Source organism: Malus sylvestris, chromosome 17 (genome assembly GCF_916048215.2).
Source record: "Malus sylvestris chromosome 17, drMalSylv7.2, whole genome shotgun sequence".
Classification (NCBI taxonomy): domain Eukaryota; kingdom Viridiplantae; phylum Streptophyta; class Magnoliopsida; order Rosales; family Rosaceae; genus Malus; species Malus sylvestris.
The window spans coordinates 23,591,508-23,598,746 of NC_062276.1; positions in this window are offsets into that span (position 1 = coordinate 23,591,508).

Consider the following 7,239-nt stretch of genomic DNA (forward strand, 5'->3'; position numbering starts at 1 on the left):
AAGTGCTTCATGTAAGAAGCGTATAATTGGTGCTTCTTTCAAAATGCACTTCAAGAGCCTTCGGAACTCAAAACTCAAAAGCACTTGTACCAAAAAAAAATTTAATCATGTTAAAAGCACTTCGAAACAAGCCATTAATCACCAAAATGCATATTTAGAAGCTTATAATACTGAATGTTGCTAATCTTAGATGAAAATTCAGATAGGTACCCACCATCCTGTGCATAGATTTTCCACATTATCATTTCCAACTTGGTTAGGAGCTTCCTCTTCAACCCACTGCGTTCTAAGTTCAAACCCTTCTATGTCCCTTTAATAAAACATCACTTGTAATAAAAAATAAAATAAAAGAGAGAGAACCAAGGAAGGTAAATGTGTTAAAAAAAATAGATGAGGTCAACTAAGCAATAAGCTTATTGATTAATTTTAAAACAACAAACATTTATGATTTTCTCTATAGACAACAAAATACAAGCCTAATTAAATAATTAAACCATACCAAATAGGTAAAAATAATTCTTTGAGAACAAGGAAACCTACATCTTGTTTTAAATACATCTCACTTTTTGTTGACTACACTTCATATGCTTAATACACATCACATTTACTTTTGAAATTAAAATTTATCTTAATACATTCCACTTACTTCCCAATATTATCCCTACACCTCACACTCTACATAGTACATACACCCCCCCCCCCCCAACCTTCTCCACTTAAACCCCACATCAAAATCTTTGCGATTTCTGTCAGTTAGGGATATTGAGGGTTTGCTCATACTCTCTACTCAATTTTGTTAATCATTTTTTAAAAGCGTAATGCTAAGGAGACCAAATTTCTAAACCAAATTTTGTAAACCAAATAATATGGACGTTGATGATTGGATTATTATTTAAGTGTTAATTAGTCTGGTTATTTTCTATTGATGACATATCATTTGGTTTGCAAATTTGATCTCCCTGGCATTACCCTTTTTTATAATATTGTATTTAAAGTGAGCATCCTAAACAAAAAGCAAGTTTTAGTTTGGTGACTGTAGTTGTTAATTTTAACTTGGTTTACTGATAAAAAAGGTTAGAATCTCCTATATATTGTATTGGTAATTCAATCAATGAACCTCGAGAAGTAATATATCACAAGGCATCAGCCATATTTCTCTTACATCTGCCTCACAATCCTCTACCTGTTTTTATGACCTCCACTGCTGCTATGCCTTCTTCCCTCCCCGTTCCAACACCACCAGTTTGCTCAAACTCACTCTAACCTACTACCCTTGTTGGCTCTGCCAAATTAAACCTTTTCTTATAGGCCAGGATTGTGCAAGGCAGCTGCAAGGGTAAAATTTGGCCACATAGTGGAATTCGATCCCAAGAGGTAAAATTCAGCCAAATGTGTCATGTCTAAGAATCTAATCTTCCATTGGGACAACTTCCTTCTGAAAGTCAGAAACCTCTATTTTTGTATTGTCCGGTTCATCCACTTGAGCAAAGTTTGATTCAAAATTCTTTACGACAAGAATGATACTCACCTACGACCTTGGGAGGAGCTCGGCAAACACAAGACCAATGGTCATTCGAACCACAACAGTAGCACATGTCCGCATCCATGGTGTAGGTGCTTTGCCCTTATTCTTGAAGTTCGAGGCCTTGAGAGCGAGGTTAGAATGCTTTTGGGCTTGGTTTCCTCCCTTAGATGAGCCTTGGCTCTATTGACCTTGGTTGGACGGCTTCTAGCCGCGCCTACCACGCCTAGAATGACAGTTCCAGCATCGATTCTCGCTATTGTGTGGTTGAGGCACAGTGGTCACTCCAATAGGTCAAGCTTGATGATTCATCATCAAGATCTAATTTTGTTTTTCAGCAAGAAGTAAAATAAAGATCAAATCCGAAAACTTAGTGAACTTCTGAGCAATATATTGTTACTGCCTGACGATATTGGTCACAGAGAATGTCGAATAGGTCTTCTCTAGGAGATCATCTTCGTTCAAGTCCTCGTTACAAAACTTGAGAAGTGATCGAATTTGGAAAACTTCATAATTGTATTCACACAAACTTAAAGTCTTGGAAGCACAAGTGCTGCCAGTTGTGTCTTGCTTCAAGCAAGAAAATGTCTCTTTGGTGATAGAAACGATCCGCCAAAGCAACCAATAAAGCTCGTGGATCTTCCTCAGCGAGGTACTCGGTTTGCAGTGTGTCATAAATGTGTCTTCGAATGAAGATCACGACAATGACTTTCTCAGCTTCACTAACCGGGTTATCCATCTTAGCTTTTATTTATTTTTTAAGATTCTTAGCGGTGAGGGGGAGCTTTGGACCCACTTGAGATAGGTTTCTTCCGCAAACCTCCAAAGCAGTAAAGTCAAGTTTATTCAAATTCAACATATCCCTGTCACAAAATAAATGGACAAGATTGTGGTTAGTGCAATGGAGACAAAATCAATCCATTCACATAGGAGTAGAACATTTGGATTCTATTAGACATGTATTGGTTTAAATTTCATGAAAAAACTTAAGGTTTTCATGGGTGTATGTTTTAAGAAACTTCGGGTTTTCAATGCATGCTTTTCGAAAACTTTGGGGTTTTAAAAAGTTTATGAACTTCATGTTCATAGGTTCCTGCAAGCAAACACAGATATATATAGAAAAATATGCAAAAAATATATGCGTGTAGGTTTTCAGGGCCTACGATATATAAACCCACAAAGTTTATAATTATTGGAGGGCCAATTGGGAAATTTCGGAAAAAATATAAACCCAATATTGCCTAAAAAAATTAAGGCAAAAAATTCTATGGCCAAGAATGGATCAATGCCCACAGAAGGCTTAAAAAAATTCTCGTGAGGCCCATGACCAAATATGGGTTAGGTTAGTACACGGGCTAAGCTGCATGGAGGAAGTCAGTAGGCCTTCTAGGCTGCATGAAGCATGCCCAACAAAGTGGGCAGGAATTAGCAGCCCAATAAGAGCAATGATCATGTGCTTCATGGTGCACTAGTGTCGCAGCCATATAGGCTGAGACTTGGTGCGATGCAGCGCAGGGGAGACATGGTAACCACACAGGGTAGTGTCAATGCGAACCGAGCAAGGTAGCTACAGCGGGCTGCTGCAAGCAAGCCCAAGAAAGATTTTTTTTTTCTTTCCAGTTATTGCAGCCCAAAGTGCCAGGGCCAAATTAAGGCACAATGGACCATGAAAACATCCCAAGTGCTGCTGAGTGTGCTTGCTGGAGAAGAAAACCTGCGCCACCGTTTTAGGCGGCTTTTTTGTCGAAAAAACTCAGGGCGAGTTTGTGATACAACTTTGATCATGAATATGAATGGAGAAAAGTGAATCTCGACATTTAAGAACCAAAACCCTAGAAAATTCAAATCGGAATTTCGAAAAATTCCATGAGATTCAAACGAATCTTGGTCAGAGAATCGTCAGAGACGCCTTCTGGTCATCGGTGACAGTGACCAAAGGTGGTTGGGCATTGGTTGCAGGCCATGCCCACAATGGTCAGTGACGATGATGCTATGGATGACGTTAGGTTTCTAGGTGTTGCAAAACCTGGAGCCTATGGCTGTGTGGTTTGGTCTCGTGGCTCGGCTCGAGAAGTCGTGTTGCTACTAGTTGGGTTTCCACTGAAATGCTAATTTTTGTTTTTTTTTTCAATTTCCAGATTGTATAATTTAACAATTATGAATGTAATGCATCAACAATATGTGCATAATCTAAAATTTGTAAACGTAAAGTTGAGTGATGCATTATGGTGAATGTTCATGCTATCAGGACTGCAAAAATATCGAGATAAAAACCGTTGTTTTGATACAAAAAATTCCACATCAGATTCCTTAGCGCAGCGGAGGAGAGTGCCAATAACATGTGGTCAATTTATCCGACAAGGAGAGCGATGGGGTGCGGCAAGAGAGAGTGTATGGATATCTTTGTGTGTATGAGATGTATTATTTCCCAACACAGTGCCTTTATTTGTAGTAGTCAAGAGGAAAGGAATCCTTGTACTCCCAAGTAAATACAATCCTAGTAAGGAAAAAATAATTATAACCAAATCTATCCAGGATTTACAAAAAAAAAAAATTATGAAAAAGAAAATTGTTATAACTTAAAACCACTAATACAACTGTTTCCTACACAATCAAAATTAAAGGCCCCCATAGCTGAAATTGGAAGACAATAATCCAAAAAATGAGGGTTGGCAACAGTGAGGCCCACATGAGTTAATGCGTCCACCATGAAATTAGTCTCCCTATAAATATGCTTCCAATTGATATGCTGAAATTCATATGTCAACCATTTGATGTCCTCTATGATAGGTTTAAGATGCCAATGGGGCATCCAAACATCTTGCACCACTTGGATGACTAGCTTGGAACCTCTTCCACCATTAGTCTTTGTGCTTGGTGAACAAAAGCATTTCCTTTAAAGCAACGGCCTCCACAACCGAAGTGGTGGCGCCATCAAGGTTCAATGCCCCAACACCAATAGCAGCTACATGACGATCCAAACTAACAGACCCATCAAAGTTTAATTTCACATAACCATGAGGAGGAGGACTAGCAAATGGGGTGTTGGTGGCAAGGATCACCCTTAAAGATCTTCTTACAATTAACCTTAAAAAAAGATAAGTCTACACTTGCGGCAATGGAGATACTCCTAGCCGGACTAGGAATCATACTTCTAAAAACTTTATTATTTCTATCATTTCACATTTGCCAACAATTCATAATAGCTTTACTAAGATCACTCAAACCATTGCAATCAACATTGTCACTTAGCTTCATCCAATCTAGCACATTATTAAACTGAGTCAAATTATTCTTCCAAGGATTTACCGAAGAAGGGTTCCATGTTTTTTTAGCGTGCTCGCAATTAAGAAAAATGTGATTTTGAGTCTTGTTTGTACCATACTTGACCAATCCCGAAACTACTGAGCACCGGTCAACGTTATACCGTCAATGACCCATAAGAGTTTCCCTCCAACCATGAGGCCAATCATAGCACGACACGTGTCGACATCAGAAGCTAATCATAGCGCAACACGTGTGAACATTAGAAGCCAATCACAACACGACACGTGTCAATGTCAGAATGAAATTAGAAACTCTCTTCTATAAATAGATATCATTCTCTCACAATATTTCCTAATATCATTTGTACTAAATCATTCACTAGTACTCACAAAAGGAGAGCTTGAACCTATGTACTTATGTAAACCCTTCACAATTAATGAGAACTCATTTACTCTGTGGATGTAGCCAATCTGGGTAAACTACGTACATCTTATGTTTGCTTCCTTGTCTCTATCCATTTACATACTTATCCACACTAGTGACCGGAGCAATCTAGCAAAGGTCACAAACTTAACACTTTCTGTTGTACCAAAGTCCTCGCTGATTTTGTGCATCAACAAGTCTCATCCTCATTGCCACACATAGGGCACAATTTGTCAATATTCTGAATAAATTTACTCAATCTCAACCTAGTATGAAGTTTTTCATGAGTAAGAAGCCGTGCAAAATTTTTACCTTGGGAGGTATCATTAACTTCCATATCTCCTTAAGGAGCTTCTGCCTTTTAACTTCTTGGTTATTATTACTTTGAATCCAAGTCACCAACTTAATTGAGAACGCACCAGTAGAGGAATGTTTCCACACCAAACTATCACTTTTATTTTGAAGGGAAATAGGCACCATACAATTTTTCCCACAACATCTAGGTTCGACACTCGAGAGAGACGAATTCTATCCCAACTCTTATTATCAATAAACTCACTCCTTTTAGTGTTCTAATTTATGCTTTGTTGTTGATTTTCAGGGATTAGTTGAAATAGTCGATAAGTAAAAACCCTATGATGAGTTCAAAAGAAGATATCCTTACCATTAACCGCAACCCACCTAATTTCCAAGTGAAAAACATGTGAGAAATTCTATTTGAACGCATATAAATATAATCTCTTTCTACACCCAACTTAAATTTTAAATGTGAATTGTCTTTTACCTAATTACAATAAAGTACAAGATGAAATTAACTATAAAATTACAATTTATCACTAAACCCACTCAATAATGAAACCCTATCATCACATCAAACCCTACTGTCACACAATCTTTATCTTCATTCTAGCTAAAATTCTAAGACGCTTTCATAGAGAAAAACATACTCTTCCTGAACAAAGGATATTGATTCTGAAGTTTTGAATTTTCCAATTAAGGTATGAATTGATTTATGCAATTTTTTTTATATTTTAATTTCAATTTTTTGGTATTTAGGAACAAAATTAGCGTCTTCACTGTGACACACACTTAGAAATGTGACACACACTTAGAAGATAAATCTAAGTTAAAGTCGGAAATAAAATAAATGTTCAATTTATAGCCTAGGCTAGAGATGTAATTTTATTGGCCTTTTGGCTGACAACTATAGCATCCCCATAGATTAGTATGTACTTGTTTATGAGAAAGTAGTGACTTTCTGATAAAAATACAGTCTTATGTGGAGAGCACACAACAAACTATTTTTATTCTTTCTAAACTGCACGTTGCCTATTTTGTATAACTTAGTATTAAGATGATACAATTTTTTAAACTTGACTCAATTGTATATCAAAGTGACCAGTATTGCACCATATCCAGTATCCACCAGGTCTTTGTCTTTGTATATCAGAGTGACAAATATGAAGCCAAAAAAGGATTACGCTCGAGACAAATGTGAGAGATATTGCTCTTCAAGCCTTGAATGAGTTGAATAACATTGTTTTTGGGTTTTTATTTTTTGAATGGGAGCAATGCAAAGATAAATTTTATAAATTGAATTGAGTTTAAAGAGATATTAATAGTTTATTTAAAAGTAATATGAGTGTAGAGAATAAATTAAATGTAAAAAGAGGTTATATGGGTTTGAATAAAATTTCTCATAACATGTGTACTATTCACACTCTACACCCTGGTTTGGTGTACTAAGGTGATTTTGAAAAAAGCTGGGAGTTTTTTGGTGTTTGGTAAACATTCAGCTTCAGCTTTTTTTTTCACAGTTTTGGGTGAAAAAAACCAAAAACAAGAAGCTGCAAAACCCAGCTTTGAAAAACCGGCTTTTTTTCATATCTGTTTTACATAAAAGTTTACCAAACACTATAATACTGCTTTTTTTTTTCAAAAGAATTTTTACAAAAAAGTTTACCCAACACTCTGTTGCTTTATTTCACAGTTGCTTATTCTCACAGCACATCAGAAGCAATTTTTTT